The sequence below is a fragment of the Phalangium opilio genome, unplaced genomic scaffold (genome assembly GCF_054372755.1).
Source record: "Phalangium opilio isolate 3A_F unplaced genomic scaffold, DU_Popi_V2 ptg000352l_1, whole genome shotgun sequence".
In the NCBI taxonomy this organism is placed as follows: domain Eukaryota; kingdom Metazoa; phylum Arthropoda; class Arachnida; order Opiliones; family Phalangiidae; genus Phalangium; species Phalangium opilio.
This window is the reverse complement of record NW_028324228.1, coordinates 4,464,005-4,478,032: the sequence shown is the minus strand read 5'-3', so window position 1 is coordinate 4,478,032 and position 14,028 is coordinate 4,464,005. Positions and strand designations below refer to the sequence as shown.

Here is a 14,028-nt window from a genome sequence, read left to right as displayed (position 1 = left end):
AAACAATTCAAACTTTGAAAGGATAACAACATTGAAGTTAAAATCACTATCTGAAGTGTAAAGACTGACATAAGAATCGTGTACGGTCGTATTGGTTGCGCTGTGACTCGAAGCTCGTTCTCAGACGTTATCCCGAATGCTGCGTTACCGCCCTGAGCCGGTTTGTCCCTCCTTAGAACAACTTGGTGGTCCATCAGTTACCTGAAGACGACCATATTGACACCCAGCTTATCGCGGACGTCCGATCTACAGGAGTCCTTGAGTTACAGGAATCCCAACCTCATACCGTCCATCGATTCTAGCTTCCAAAGGGCTGAATTACAGGGGAACGCCACAATTCCCAGCTGCAAAGTTACCTCGAATAAAACAATTCAAACTTTGAAAGAATAACAACATTGAAGTTAAAATCACTATCTGAAGTGTAAAGACTGACGTAAGAATCGTGTACGGTCGTATTGGTTGCGTTGTGACTCGAAGATCGCTCTCAGACGTTATCCCGTCACTGCCGAATGCGGGAACTTTTGCCTGCTGCGTTACCGCCCTGAGCCGTTTTGTCCCTCCTTAGAACAACCTGGTGGTCCATCAGTTACCTGAAGACGACCATATTGACACCCAGCTTAACGCGGACGTCCGATCTACACGAGTCCATGAGTCATGGGAATCCCAACGTCATACCATCCATCGATTCTAGCTTCCAAAGGGCTGGATTACAGGAGCTCGCCACAACTCTCAGCTGCAAAGTTATCTCGAATAAAACATTTCAAACTTTGCAAGGATAAGAACATTGAAGTTAAAATCACTATCTAAAGTGTAAAGACTGACATAAGAATCGTGTACAGTCGCATTGGTTGCGTTGTGACTCGAAGCTCGCTCTCAGACGCTTTCCCGTCACTGCCGAATGCGGTAACTTTTGCCTGCTGCGTTACCGCCCTGAGCCGTTTTTTCCCTCCTTAGTACAACCTGGTGGTCCATGAGCCACCTGAAGACGACCATATTTACACCCAGCTTATCGCGTACGTCCGATCTACACGAGTCCTTGAGTTACAGGAATCCCAACCTCATACCGTCCATCGATTCTAGCTTCCAAAGGGCTGGATTACAGGGGAACGCCACAACTCCCAGCTGCAAAGTTACCTCGAATAAAACAATTCAAACTTTGAAAGGATAACAACATTGAAGTTAAAATCACTATCTGAAGTGTAAAGACTGACATAAGAATCGAGTAGGGTCGTATTGGTTGCGCTGTGACTCGAAGCTCGCTCTCAGACGTTATCCCGAATGCTGTGTTACCGCCCTGAGCCGTTTTGTCCCTCCTTAGAACAACCTGGTGGTCCATCAGTTACCTGAAGACGACCATATTGACACCCAGCTTAACGCGGACGTCCGATCTACACGAGTCCATGAGTCACAGGAATCCCAACCTCATACCATCCATCGATTCTAGCTTCCAAAGGGCTGGATTACAGGAGCTCGCCACAACTCTCAGCTGCAAAGTTATCTCGAATAAAACATTTCAAACTTTGCAAGGATAAGAACATTGAAGTTAAAATCACTATCTAAAGTGTAAAGACTGACATAAGAATCGTGTACAGTCGCATTGGTTGCGTTGTGACTCGAAGCTCGCTCTCAGACGCTTTCCCGTCACTGCCGAATGCGGTAACTTTTGCCTGCTGCGTTACCGCCCTGAGCCGTTTTTTCCCTCCTTAGTACAACCTGGTGGTCCATGAGCCACCTGAAGACGACCATATTTACACCCAGCTTATCGCGGACGTCCGATCTACACAAGTCCTTGAGTTACAGGAATCCCAACCTCATACCGTCCATCGATTCTAGCTTCCAAAGGGCTGGATTACAGGGGAACGCCACAACTCCCAGCTGCAAAGTTACCTCGAATAAAACAATTCAAACTTTGAAAGGATAACAACATTGAAGTTAAAATCACTATCTGAAGTGTAAAGACTGACATAAGAATCGAGTAGGGTCGTATTGGTTGCGCTGTGACTCGAAGCTCGCTCTCAGACGTTATCCCGAATGCTGCGTTACCGCCCTGAGCCGTTTTGTCCCTCCTTAGAACAACCTGGTGGTCCATCAGTTACCTGAAGACGACCATATTGACACCCAGCTTAACGCGGACGTCCGATCTACACGAGTCCATGAGTCACAGGAATCCCAACCTCATACCATCCATCGATTCTAGCTTCCAAAGGGCTGGATTACAGGAGCTCGCCACAACTCTCAGCTGCAAAGTTATCTCGAATAAAACATTTCAAACTTTGCAAGGATAAGAACATAGAAGTTAAAATCACTATCTAAAGTGTAAAGACTGACATAAGAATCGTGTGAAGTCGCATTGGTTGCGTTGTGACTCGAAGATCGCTCTCAGACGTTATCCCGTCACTGCCGAATGCGGTAGCTTTTGCCTGCTGCGTTACCGCCCTGAGCCGTTTTGTCCCTCCTTAGTACAACCTGGTGGTCCATGAGCTACCTGAAGACGACCATATTTACACCCAGCTTATCGCGGACGTCCGATCTACACGAGTCCTTGAGTTACAGGAATCCCAACCTCATACCGTCCATCGATTCTAGCTTCCAAAGGGCTGAATTACAGGGGAACTCCACAACTCCCAGCTGCAAAGTTACCTCGAATAAAACAATTCAAACTTTGAAAGAATAACAACATTGAAGTTAAAATCTCTATCTGAAGTGTAAAGACTGACATAAGAATCGTGTACGGTCGTATTGGTTGCGCTGTGACTCGAAGCTCGCTCTCAGACGTTATCCCGAATGCTGCGTTACCGCCCTGAGCCGGTTTGTCCCTCCTTAGAACAACTTGGTGGTCCATCAGTTACCTGAAGACGACCATATTGACACCCAGCTTATCGCGGACGTCCGATCTACAGGAGTCCTTGAGTTACAGGAATCCCAACCTCATACCGTCCATCGATTCTAGCTTCCAAAGGGCTGAATTACAGGGGAACGCCACAACTCCCAGCTGCAAAGTTACCTCGAATAAAACAATTCAAACTTTGAAAGAATAACAACATTGAAGTTAAAATCACTATGTGAAGTGTAAAGACTGACGTAAGAATCGTGTACGGTCGTATTGGTTGCGTTGTGACTCGAAGATCGCTCTCAGACGTTATCCCGTCACTGCCGAATGCGGTAGCTTTTGCCTGCTGCGTTACCGCCCTGAGCCGTTTTGTCCCTCCTTAGTACAACCTGGTGGTCCATGAGCTACCTGAAGACGACCATATTTACACCCAGCTTATCGCGGACGTCCGATCTACACGAGTCCTTGAGTTACAGGAATCCCAACCTCATACCGTCCATCGATTCTAGCTTCCAAAGGGCTGAATTACAGGGGAACTCCACAACTCCCAGCTGCAAAGTTACCTCGAATAAAACAATTCAAACTTTGAAAGAATAACAACATTGAAGTTAAAATCTCTATCTGAAGTGTAAAGACTGACATAAGAATCGTGTACGGTCGTATTGGTTGCGCTGTGACTCGAAGCTCGCTCTCAGACGTTATCCCGAATGCTGCGTTACCGCCCTGAGCCGGTTTGTCCCTCCTTAGAACAACTTGGTGGTCCATCAGTTACCTGAAGACGACCATATTGACACCCAGCTTATCGCGGACGTCCGATCTACAGGAGTCCTTGAGTTACAGGAATCCCAACCTCATACCGTCCATCGATTCTAGCTTCCAAAGGGCTGAATTACAGGGGAACGCCACAACTCCCAGCTGCAAAGTTGCCTCGAATAAAACAATTCAAACTTTGAAAGAATAACAACATTGAAGTTAAAATCACTATGTGAAGTGTAAAGACTGACGTAAGAATCGTGTACGGTCGTATTGGTTGCGTTGTGACTCGAAGATCGCTCTCAGACGTTATCCCGTCACTGCCGAATGCGGGAACTTTTGCCTGCTGCGTTACCGCCCTGAGCCGTTTTGTCCCTCCTTAGAACAACCTGGTGGTCCATCAGTTACCTGAAGACGACCATATTGACACCCAGCTTAACGTGGACGTCCGATCTACACGAGTCCATGAGTCATAGGAATCCCAACGTCATACCATCCATCGATTCTAGCTTCCAAAGGGCTGGATTACAGGAGCTCGCCACAACTCTCAGCTGCAAAGTTATCTCGAATAAAACATTTCAAACTTTGCAAGGATAAGAACATTGAAGTTAAAATCACTATCTGAAGTGTAAAGACTGACATAAGAATCGAGTACGGTCGCATTGGTTGCGTTGTGACTCGAAGCTCGCTCTCAGACGTTATCCCGAATGCTGCGTTACCGCCCTGAGCCGTTTTGTCCCTCCTTAGAACAACCTGGTGGTCCATCAGATACCTGAAAACGACCATATTTACACCCAGCTTAACGCGGACGTCCGATCTACACGAGTCCATGAGTCACAGGAATCCCAACCTCATACCATCCATCGATTCTAGCTTCCAAAGGGCTGGATTACAGGAGCTCGCCACAACTCTCAGCTGCAAAGTTATCTCGAATAAAACATTTCAAACTTTGCAAGGATAAGAACATTGAAGTTAAAATCACTATCTTAAGTGTAAAGACTGACATAAGAATCGTGTACAGTCGCATTGGTTGCGTTGTGACTCGAAGCTCGCTCTCAGACGTTATCCCGTCACTGCCGAATGCGGTAACTTTTGACTGCTGCGTTACCGCCCTGAGCCGTTTTGTCCCTCCTTAGAACAATCCGGTGGTCCATGAGCTACCTGAAGACGACCATATTTACACCCAGCTTATCGCGGACGTCCGATCTACACGAGTCCTTGAGTTACAGGAATCCCAACCTCATACCGTCAATCGATTCTAGCTTCCAAAGGGCTGGATTACAGGGGAACGCCACAACTCCCAGCTGCAAAGTTACCTCGAATAAAACAATTCAAACTTTGAAAGGATAACAACATTGAAGTTAAAATCACTATCTGAAGTGTAAAGACTGACATAAGAATCGTGTACGGTCGCATTGGTTGCGTTGTGACTCGAAGCTCGCTCTCAGACGTTATCCCGTCACTGCCGAATGCGGTAACTCTTGCCTGCTGCGTTACCGCCCTGAGCCGTTTTGTCCCTCCTTAGAACAACCTGGTGGTCCATGAGCTACCTGAAGACGACCATATTTACACCCAGCTTATCGCGGACGTCCGATCTACACGAGTCCTTGAGTTACAAGAATCCCAACGTCATACCGTCCATCGATTCTAGCTTCCAAAGGGCTGGATTACAGGGGAACGCCACAACTCCCAGCTGCAAAGTTACCTCGAATAAAACAATTCAAACTTTGAAAGGATAACAACATTGAAGTTAAAATCACTATCTGAAGTGTAAAGACTGACATAAGAATCGTGTACGGTCGTATTGGTTGCGCTGTGACTCGAAGCTCGCTCTCAGACGTTATCCCGAATGCTGCGTTACCGCCCTGAGCCGTTTTGTCCCTCCTTAGAACAACCTGGTGGTCCATCAGTTACCTGAAGACGACCATATTGACACCCAGCTTAACGCGGACGTCCGATCTACAGGATTCCATGAGTCACAGAAATCCCAACCTCATACCATCCATCGATTCTAGCTTCCAAAGGGCTGGATTACAGGAGCTCGCCACAACTCTCAGCTGCAAAGTTATCTCGAATAAAACATTTCAAACTTTGCAAGGATAAGAACATTGAAGTTAAAATCACTATCTAAAGTGTAAAGACTGACATAAGAATCGTGTACAGTCGCATTGGTTGCGTTGTGACTCGAAGCTCGCTCTCAGACGTTATCCCGTCACTGCCGAATGCGGTAACTTTTGACTGCTGCGTTACCGCCCTGAGCCGTTTTGTCCCTCCTTAGAACAATCCGGTGGTCCATGAGCTACCTGAAGACGACCATATTTACACCCAGCTTATCGCGGACGTCCGATCTACACGAGTCCTTGAGTTACAGGAATCCCAACCTCATACCGTCAATCGATTCTAGCTTCCAAAGGGCTGGATTACAGGGGAACGCCACAACTCCCAGCTGCAAAGTTACCTCGAATAAAACAATTCAAACTTTGAAATTATAACAACATTGAAGTTAAAATCACTATCTGAAGTGTAAAGACTGACATAAGAATCGTGTACGGTCGCATTGGTTGCGTTGTGACTCGAAGCTCGCTCTCAGACGTTATCCCGTCACTGCCGAATGCGGTAACTCTTGCCTGCTGCGTTACCGCCCTGAGCCGTTTTGTCCCTCCTTAGAACAACCTGGTGGTCCATGAGCTACCTGAAGACGACCATATTTACACCCAGCTTATCGCGGACGTCCGATCTACACGAGTCCTTGAGTTACAAGAATCCCAACGTCATACCGTCCATCGATTCTAGCTTCCAAAGGGCTGGATTACAGGAGCTCGCCACAACTCTCAGCTGCAAAGTTATCTCGAATAAAACATTTCAAACTTTGCAAGGATAAGAACATTGAAGTTAAAATCACTATCTAAAGTGTAAAGACTGACATAAGAATCGTGTACGGTCGCATTGGTTGCGTTGTGACTCGAAGCTCGCTCTCAGACGTTATCCCGTCACTGCCGAATGCTGTAAATTTTGCCTGCTGCGTTACCGCCCTGAGCCGTTTTGTCCCTCCTTAGAACAACCTGGTGGTCCATGAGCTACCTGAAGACGACCATATTTACACCCAGCTTATCGCGGACGTCCGATCTACACGAGTCCTTGAGTTACAGGAATCCCAACCTCATACCGTCCATCGATTCTAGCTTCCAAAGGGCTGGATTACAGGGGAACGCCACAACTCCCAGCTGCAAAGTTACCTCGAATAAAACAATTCAAACTTTGAAAGGATAAGAACATTGAAGTTAAAATCACTATCTGAAGTGTAAAGACTGACATAAGATTCGTGTACGGTCGTATTGGTTGCGCTGTGACTCGAAGCTCGCTCTCAGACGTTATCCCGAATGCTGCGTTACCGCCCTGAGCCGTATGTCCCTCCTTAGAACAACCTGGTGGTCCATCAGTTACCTGAAGACGACCATATTGACACCCAGCTTAACGCGGACGTCCGATCTACACGAGTCCATGAGTCACAGGAATCCCAACCTCACACCATCCATCGATTCTAGCTTCCAAAGGGCTGGATTACAGGAGCTCGCCACAACTCTCAGCTGCAAAGTTATCTCGAATAAAACATTTCAAACTTTGCAAGGATAAGAACATTGAAGTTAAAATCACTATCTAAAGTGTAAAGACTGACATAAGAATCGTGTACGGTCGCATTGGTTGCGTTGTGACTCGAAGCTCGCTCTCAGACGTTATCCCGTCACTGCCGAATGCTGTAACTTTTGCCTGCTGCGTTACCGCCCTGAGCCGTTTTGTCCCTCCTTAGAACAACCTGGTGGTCCATGAGCTACCTGAAGACGACCATATTTACACCCAGCTTATCGCGGACGTCCGATCTACACGAGTCCTTGAGTTACAGGAATCCCAACCTCATACCGTCCATCGATTCTAGCTTCCAAAGGGCTGGATTACAGGGGAACGCCACAACTCCCAGCTGCAAAGTTACCTCGAATAAAACAATTCAAACTTTGAAAGGATAACAACATTGAAGTTAAAATCACTATCTGAAGTGTAAAGACTGACATAAGATTCGTGTACGGTCGTATTGGTTGCGCTGTGACTCGAAGCTCGCTCTCAGACGTTATCCCGAATGCTGCGTTACCGCCCTGAGCCGTTTTGTCCCTCCTTAGAACAACCTGGTGGTCCATCAGTTACCTGAAGACGACCATATTGACACCCAGCTTAACGCGGACGTCCGATCTACAGGAGTCCATGAGTCACAGGAATCCCAACCTCATAACATCCATCGATTCTAGCTTCCAAAGGGCTGGATTACAGGAGCTCGCCACAACTCTCAGCTGCAAAGTTATCTCGAATAAAACATTTCAAACTTTGCAAGGATAAGAACATTGAAGTTAAAATCACTATCTAAAGTGTAAAGACTGACATAAGAATCGTGTACGGTCGCATTGGTTGCGTTGTGACTCGAAGCTCGCTCTCAGACGTTATCCCGTCACTGCCGAATGCTGTAACTTTTGCCTGCTGCGTTACCGCCCTGAGCCGTTTTGTCCCTCCTTAGAACAACCTGGTGGTCCATGAGCTACCTGAAGACGACCATATTTACACCCAGCTTATCGCGGACGTCCGATCTACACGAGTCCTTGAGTTACAAGAATCCCAACGTCATACCGTCCATCGATTCTAGCTTCCAAAGGGCTGGATTACAGGGGAACGCCACAACTCCCAGCTGCAAAGTTACCTCGAATAAAACAATTCAAACTTTGAAAGGATAACAACATTGAAGTTAAAATCACTATCTGAAGTGTAAAGACTGACATAAGAATCGTGTACGGTCGTATTGGTTGCGCTGTGACTCGAAGCTCGCTCTCAGACGTTATCCCGAATGCTGCGTTACCGCCCTGAGCCGTTTTGTCCCTCCTTAGAACAACCTGGTGGTCCATCAGTTACCTGAAGACGACCATATTGACACCCAGCTTAACGCGGACGTCCGATCTACAGGAGTCCATGAGTCACAGGAATCCCAACCTCATACCATCCATCGATTCTAGCTTCCAAAGGGCTGGATTACAGGAGCTCGCCACAACTCTCAGCTGCAAAGTTATCTCGAATAAAACATTTCAAACTTTGCAAGGATAAGAACATTGAAGTTAAAATCACTATCTAAAGTGTAAAGACTGACATAAGAATCGTGTACGGTCGCATTGGTTGCGTTGTGACTCGAAGCTCGCTCTCAGACGTTATCCCGTCACTGCCGAATGCTGTAACTTTTGCCTGCTGCGTTACCGCCCTGAGCCGTTTTGTCCCTCCTTAGAACAACCTGGTGGTCCATGAGCTACCTGAAGACGACCATATTTACACCCAGCTTATCGCGGAGGTCCGATCTACACGAGTCCTTGAGTTACAGGAATCCCAACCTCATACCGTCCATCGATTCTAGCTTCCAAAGGGCTGGATTACAGGGGAACGCCACAACTCCCAGCTGCAAAGTTACCTCGAATAAAACAATTCAAACTTTGAAAGGATAACAACATTGAAGTTAAAATCACTATCTGAAGTGTAAAGACTGACATAAGAATCGTGTACGGTCGTATTGGTTGCGCTGTGACTCGAAGCTCGCTCTCAGACGTTATCCCGAATGCTGCGTTACCGCCCTGAGCCGTTTGTCCCTCCTTAGAACAACCTGGTGGTCCATCAGTTACCTGAAGACGACCATATTGACACCCAGCTTAACGCGGACGTCCGATCTACACGAGTACATGAGTCACAAGAATCCCAACCTCACACCATCCATCGATTCTAGCTTCCAAAGGGCTGGATTACAGGAGCTCGCCACAACTCTCAGCTGCAAAGTTATCTCGAATAAAACATTTCAAACTTTGCAAGGATAAGAACATTGAAGTTAAAATCACTATCTAAAGTGTAAAGACTGACATAAGAATCGTGTACAGTCGCATTGGTTGCGTTGTGACTCGAAGCTCGCTCTCAGACGTTATCCCTTCACTGCCGAATGCGGTAACTTTTGACTGCTGCGTTACCGCCCTTAGCCGTTTTGTCCCTCCTTAGAACAACCTGGTGGTCCATGAGCTACCTGAAGACGACCATATTTACACCCAGCTTATCGCGGACGTCCGATCTACACGAGTCCTTGAGTTACAGGAATCCCAACCTCATACCCTCCATCGATTCTAGCTTCCAAAGGGCTGGATTACAGGGGAACGCCACAACTCCCAGCTGCAAAGTTACCTCGAATAAAACAATTCAAACTTTGAAAGGATAACAACATTGAAGTTAAAATCACTATCTGAAGTGTAAAGACTGACATAAGAATCGTGTACGGTCGCATTGGTTGCGTTGTGACTCGAAGCTCGCTCTCAGACGTTATCCCGTCACTGCCGAATGCGGTAACTTTTGCCTGCTGCGTTACCGCCCTGAGCCGTTTTGTCCCTCCTTAGAACAACCTGGTGGTCCATGAGCTACCTGAAGACGACCATATTTACATCCAGCTTATCGCGGACGTCCGATCTACACGAGTCCTTGAGTTACAAGAATCCCAACGTCATACCGTCCATCGATTCTAGCTTCCAAAGGGCTGGATTACAGGGGAACGCCACAACTCCCAGCTGCAAAGTTACCTCGAATAAAACAATTCAAACTTTGAAAGGATAACAACATTGAAGTTAAAATCACTATCTGAAGTGTAAAGACTGACATAAGAATCGTGTAGGGTCGTATTGGTTGCGCTGTGACTCGAAACTCGCTCTCAGACGTTATCCCGAATGCTGCGTTACCGCCCTGAGCCGTTTTGTCCCTCCTTAGAACAACCTGGTGGTCCATCAGTTACCTGAAGACGACCATATTGACACCCAGCTTAACGCGGACGTCCGATCTACACGAGTCCATGAGTCACAGGAATCCCAACCTCATACCATCCATCGATTCTAGCTTCCAAAGGGCTGGATTACAGGAGCTCGCCACAACTCTCAGCTGCAAAGTTATCTCGAATAAAACATTTCAAACTTTGCAAGGATAAGAACATTGAAGTTAAAATCACTATCTAAAGTGTAAAGACTGACATAAGAATCGTGTACGGTCGCATTGGTTGCGTTGTGACTCGAAGCTCGCTCTCAGACGTTATCCCGTCACTGCCGAATGCTGTAACTTTTGCCTGCTGCGTTACCGCCCTGAGCCGTTTTGTCCCTGCTTAGAACAACCTGGTGGTCCATGAGATACCTGAAGACGACCATATTTACACCCAGCTTATCGCGGACGTCCGATCTACACGAGTCCTTGAGTTACAGGAATCCCAACCTCATACCGTCCATCGATTCTAGCTTCCAAAGGGCTGGATTACAGGGGAACGCCACAACTCCCAGCTGCAAAGTTACCTCGAATAAAACAATTCAAACTTTGAAAGGATAACAACATTGAAGTTAAAATCACTATCTGAAGTGTAAAGACTGACATAAGAATCGTGTACGGTCGTATTGGTTGCGCTGTGACTCGAAGCTCGCTCTCAGACGTTATCCCGAATGATGCGTTACCGCCCTGAGCCGTTTGTCCCTCCTTAGAACAACCTGGTGGTCCATCAGTTACCTGAAGACGACCATATTGACACCCAGCTTAACGCGGACGTCCGATCTACACGAGTCCATGAGTCACAGGAATCCCAACCTCACACCATCCATCGATTCTAGCTTCCAAAAGGCTGGATTACAGGAGCTCGCCACAACTCTCAGCTGCAAAGTTACCTCGAATAAAACAATTGAAACTTTGAAAGGATAACAACATTGAAGTTAAAATCACTATCTGAAGTGTAAAGACTGACATAAGAATCGTGTACGGTCGCATTGGTTGCGTTGTGACTCGAAGCTCGCTCTCAGACGTTATCCCGTCACTGCCGAATGCGGTAGCTTTTGCCTGCTGCGTTACCGCCCTGAGCCGTTTTGTCCCTCCTTAGAACAACCTGGTGATCCATGAGCTACCTGAAAACGACCATATTTACACCCAGCTTATCGCGGACGTCCGATCTAAACGAGTCCTTGAGTTACAGGAATCCCAACTTCATACCGTCCATCGATTTTAGCTTCCAAAGGGCTGGATTACAGGGGAACGCCACAACTCCCAGCTGCAAAGTTACCTCGAATAAAACAATTCAAACTTTGAAAGGATAACAACATTGAAGTTAAAATCACTATCTGAAGTGTAAAGACTGACATAAGAATCGTGTACGGTCGCATTGGTTGCGTTGTGACTCGAAGCTCGCTCTCAGACGTTATCCCGTCACTGCCGAATGCGGTAACTTTTGCCTGCTGCGTTACCGCCCTGAGCCGTTTTGTCCCTCCTTAGAACAACCTGGTGGTCCATGAGCTACCTGAAGACGACCATATTTACACCCAGCTTATCGCGGACGTCCGATCTACACGAGTCCTTGAGTTACAAGAATCCCAACGTCATACCGTCCATCGATTCTAGCTTCCAAAGGGCTGGATTACAGGGGAACGCCACAACTCCCAGCTGCACAGTTACCTCGAATAAAACAATTCAAACTTTGAAAGGATAACAACATTGAAGTTAAAATCACTATCTGAAGTGTAAAGACTGACATAAGAATCGTGTACGGTCGTATTGGTTGCGCTGTGACTCGAAGCTCGCTCTCAGACGTTATCCCGTCACTGCCGAATGCGGTAACTTTTGCCTGCTGCGTTACCGCCCTGAGCCGTTTTGTCCCTCCTTAGAACAACCTGGTGGTCCATCAGTTACCTGAAGACGACCATATTGACACCCAGCTTAACGCGGACGTCCGATCTACACGAGTCCATGAGTCACAGGAATCCCAACCTCATACCATCCATCGATTCTAGCTTCCAAAGGGCTGGATTACAGGAGCTCGCCACAACTCTCAGCTGCAAAGTTATCTCGAATAAAACATTTCAAACTTTGCAAGGATAAGAACATTGAAGTTAAAATCACTATCTAAAGTGTAAAGACTGACATAAGAATCGTGTACGGTCGCATTGGTTGCGTTGTGACTCGAAGCTCGCTCTCAGACGTTATCCCGTCACTGCCGAATGCTGTAACTTTTGCCTGCTGCGTTACCGCCCTGAGCCGTTTTGTCCCTGCTTAGAACAACCTGGTGGTCCATGAGATACCTGAAGACGACCATATTTACACCCAGCTTATCGCGGACGTCCGATCTACACGAGTCCTTGAGTTACAGGAATCCCAACCTCATACCGTCCATCGATTCTAGCTTCCAAAGGGCTGGATTACAGGGGAACGCCACAACTCCCAGCTGCAAAGTTACCTCGAATAAAACAATTCAAACTTTGAAAGGATAACAACATTGAAGTTAAAATCACTATCTGAAGTGTAAAGACTGACATAAGAATCGTGTACGGTCGTATTGGTTGCGCTGTGACTCGAAGCTCGCTCTCAGACGTTATCCCGAATGATGCGTTACCGCCCTGAGCCGTTTGTCCCTCCTTAGAACAACCTGGTGGTCCATCAGTTACCTGAAGACGACCATATTGACACCCAGCTTAACGCGGACGTCCGATCTACACGAGTCCATGAGTCACAGGAATCCCAACCTCACACCATCCATCGATTCTAGCTTCCAAAAGGCTGGATTACAGGAGCTCGCCACAACTCTCAGCTGCAAAGTTACCTCGAATAAAACAATTGAAACTTTGAAAGGATAACAACATTGAAGTTAAAATCACTATCTGAAGTGTAAAGACTGACATAAGAATCGTGTACGGTCGCATTGGTTGCGTTGTGACTCGAAGCTCGCTCTCAGACGTTATCCCGTCACTGCCGAATGCGGTAGCTTTTGCCTGCTGCGTTACCGCCCTGAGCCGTTTTGTCCCTCCTTAGAACAACCTGGTGATCCATGAGCTACCTGAAAACGACCATATTTACACCCAGCTTATCGCGGACGTCCGATCTAAACGAGTCCTTGAGTTACAGGAATCCCAACTTCATACCGTCCATCGATTTTAGCTTCCAAAGGGCTGGATTACAGGGGAACGCCACAACTCCCAGCTGCAAAGTTACCTCGAATAAAACAATTCAAACTTTGAAAGGATAACAACATTGAAGTTAAAATCACTATCTGAAGTGTAAAGACTGACATAAGAATCGTGTACGGTCGCATTGGTTGCGTTGTGACTCGAAGCTCGCTCTCAGACGTTATCCCGTCACTGCCGAATGCGGTAACTTTTGCCTGCTGCGTTACCGCCCTGAGCCGTTTTGTCCCTCCTTAGAACAACCTGGTGGTCCATGAGCTACCTGAAGACGACCATATTTACACCCAGCTTATCGCGGACGTCCGATCTACACGAGTCCTTGAGTTACAAGAATCCCAACGTCATACCGTCCATCGATTCTAGCTTCCAAAGGGCTGGATTACAGGGGAACGCCACAACTCCCAGCTGCACAGT

General features: G+C 47.0%; 23 non-coding genes and 14 pseudogenes across 23 annotated transcripts; all 37 read right to left on the bottom strand.

The window, feature by feature from the left end:
* Nucleotides 1–70: 70 nt before the first annotated feature.
* On the bottom strand, nucleotides 71–345 carry LOC149606428 (signal recognition particle RNA; annotated as a pseudogene).
* An 89-nt stretch (nucleotides 346–434) lies between these two features.
* Nucleotides 435–734, bottom strand: LOC149606427 (signal recognition particle RNA). The gene has a single exon (XR_016377645.1).
* Nucleotides 735–823: 89 nt separating this feature from the next.
* Nucleotides 824–1,123, bottom strand: LOC149606426 (signal recognition particle RNA). Its single transcript, XR_016377196.1, has one exon.
* Nucleotides 1,124–1,212: 89 nt separating this feature from the next.
* LOC149606425 (signal recognition particle RNA) lies at nucleotides 1,213–1,487 on the bottom strand (annotated as a pseudogene).
* Nucleotides 1,488–1,576: 89 nt separating this feature from the next.
* LOC149606424 (signal recognition particle RNA) lies at nucleotides 1,577–1,876 on the bottom strand. The gene has a single exon (XR_016377169.1).
* An 89-nt stretch (nucleotides 1,877–1,965) lies between these two features.
* LOC149606423 (signal recognition particle RNA) lies at nucleotides 1,966–2,240 on the bottom strand (annotated as a pseudogene).
* An 89-nt stretch (nucleotides 2,241–2,329) lies between these two features.
* On the bottom strand, nucleotides 2,330–2,629 carry LOC149606422 (signal recognition particle RNA). The gene has a single exon (XR_016377202.1).
* An 89-nt stretch (nucleotides 2,630–2,718) lies between these two features.
* On the bottom strand, nucleotides 2,719–2,993 carry LOC149606421 (signal recognition particle RNA; annotated as a pseudogene).
* A 90-nt stretch (nucleotides 2,994–3,083) lies between these two features.
* Nucleotides 3,084–3,382, bottom strand: LOC149606420 (signal recognition particle RNA). Its single transcript, XR_016377153.1, has one exon.
* An 89-nt stretch (nucleotides 3,383–3,471) lies between these two features.
* LOC149606419 (signal recognition particle RNA) lies at nucleotides 3,472–3,746 on the bottom strand (annotated as a pseudogene).
* A 90-nt stretch (nucleotides 3,747–3,836) lies between these two features.
* On the bottom strand, nucleotides 3,837–4,135 carry LOC149606418 (signal recognition particle RNA). The gene has a single exon (XR_016377612.1).
* A 90-nt stretch (nucleotides 4,136–4,225) lies between these two features.
* LOC149606417 (signal recognition particle RNA) lies at nucleotides 4,226–4,499 on the bottom strand (annotated as a pseudogene).
* A 90-nt stretch (nucleotides 4,500–4,589) lies between these two features.
* LOC149606416 (signal recognition particle RNA) lies at nucleotides 4,590–4,888 on the bottom strand. Its single transcript, XR_016377144.1, has one exon.
* Nucleotides 4,889–4,978: 90 nt separating this feature from the next.
* Nucleotides 4,979–5,277, bottom strand: LOC149606415 (signal recognition particle RNA). The gene has a single exon (XR_016377094.1).
* Nucleotides 5,278–5,367: 90 nt separating this feature from the next.
* LOC149606414 (signal recognition particle RNA) lies at nucleotides 5,368–5,641 on the bottom strand (annotated as a pseudogene).
* Nucleotides 5,642–5,731: 90 nt separating this feature from the next.
* On the bottom strand, nucleotides 5,732–6,030 carry LOC149606413 (signal recognition particle RNA). Its single transcript, XR_016377143.1, has one exon.
* A 90-nt stretch (nucleotides 6,031–6,120) lies between these two features.
* Nucleotides 6,121–6,419, bottom strand: LOC149606412 (signal recognition particle RNA). Its single transcript, XR_016377698.1, has one exon.
* Nucleotides 6,420–6,509: 90 nt separating this feature from the next.
* Nucleotides 6,510–6,808, bottom strand: LOC149606411 (signal recognition particle RNA). Its single transcript, XR_016377131.1, has one exon.
* A 90-nt stretch (nucleotides 6,809–6,898) lies between these two features.
* LOC149606410 (signal recognition particle RNA) lies at nucleotides 6,899–7,171 on the bottom strand (annotated as a pseudogene).
* Nucleotides 7,172–7,261: 90 nt separating this feature from the next.
* LOC149606409 (signal recognition particle RNA) lies at nucleotides 7,262–7,560 on the bottom strand. The gene has a single exon (XR_016377709.1).
* A 90-nt stretch (nucleotides 7,561–7,650) lies between these two features.
* Nucleotides 7,651–7,924, bottom strand: LOC149606408 (signal recognition particle RNA; annotated as a pseudogene).
* Nucleotides 7,925–8,014: 90 nt separating this feature from the next.
* LOC149606407 (signal recognition particle RNA) lies at nucleotides 8,015–8,313 on the bottom strand. The gene has a single exon (XR_016377123.1).
* A 90-nt stretch (nucleotides 8,314–8,403) lies between these two features.
* On the bottom strand, nucleotides 8,404–8,677 carry LOC149606406 (signal recognition particle RNA; annotated as a pseudogene).
* A 90-nt stretch (nucleotides 8,678–8,767) lies between these two features.
* LOC149606405 (signal recognition particle RNA) lies at nucleotides 8,768–9,066 on the bottom strand. The gene has a single exon (XR_016377156.1).
* A 90-nt stretch (nucleotides 9,067–9,156) lies between these two features.
* LOC149606404 (signal recognition particle RNA) lies at nucleotides 9,157–9,429 on the bottom strand (annotated as a pseudogene).
* A 90-nt stretch (nucleotides 9,430–9,519) lies between these two features.
* LOC149606403 (signal recognition particle RNA) lies at nucleotides 9,520–9,818 on the bottom strand. The gene has a single exon (XR_016377195.1).
* Nucleotides 9,819–9,908: 90 nt separating this feature from the next.
* On the bottom strand, nucleotides 9,909–10,207 carry LOC149606402 (signal recognition particle RNA). The gene has a single exon (XR_016377688.1).
* A 90-nt stretch (nucleotides 10,208–10,297) lies between these two features.
* Nucleotides 10,298–10,571, bottom strand: LOC149606401 (signal recognition particle RNA; annotated as a pseudogene).
* A 90-nt stretch (nucleotides 10,572–10,661) lies between these two features.
* Nucleotides 10,662–10,960, bottom strand: LOC149606400 (signal recognition particle RNA). Its single transcript, XR_016377135.1, has one exon.
* Nucleotides 10,961–11,050: 90 nt separating this feature from the next.
* LOC149606399 (signal recognition particle RNA) lies at nucleotides 11,051–11,323 on the bottom strand (annotated as a pseudogene).
* A 90-nt stretch (nucleotides 11,324–11,413) lies between these two features.
* On the bottom strand, nucleotides 11,414–11,712 carry LOC149606398 (signal recognition particle RNA). Its single transcript, XR_016377194.1, has one exon.
* Nucleotides 11,713–11,802: 90 nt separating this feature from the next.
* LOC149606397 (signal recognition particle RNA) lies at nucleotides 11,803–12,101 on the bottom strand. Its single transcript, XR_016377695.1, has one exon.
* Nucleotides 12,102–12,191: 90 nt separating this feature from the next.
* Nucleotides 12,192–12,490, bottom strand: LOC149606396 (signal recognition particle RNA). Its single transcript, XR_016377283.1, has one exon.
* Nucleotides 12,491–12,580: 90 nt separating this feature from the next.
* On the bottom strand, nucleotides 12,581–12,879 carry LOC149606395 (signal recognition particle RNA). The gene has a single exon (XR_016377134.1).
* Nucleotides 12,880–12,969: 90 nt separating this feature from the next.
* On the bottom strand, nucleotides 12,970–13,242 carry LOC149606394 (signal recognition particle RNA; annotated as a pseudogene).
* A 90-nt stretch (nucleotides 13,243–13,332) lies between these two features.
* LOC149606393 (signal recognition particle RNA) lies at nucleotides 13,333–13,631 on the bottom strand. The gene has a single exon (XR_016377193.1).
* A 90-nt stretch (nucleotides 13,632–13,721) lies between these two features.
* On the bottom strand, nucleotides 13,722–14,020 carry LOC149606392 (signal recognition particle RNA). The gene has a single exon (XR_016377694.1).
* Between the last annotated feature and the right edge of the window lie 8 nt (nucleotides 14,021–14,028).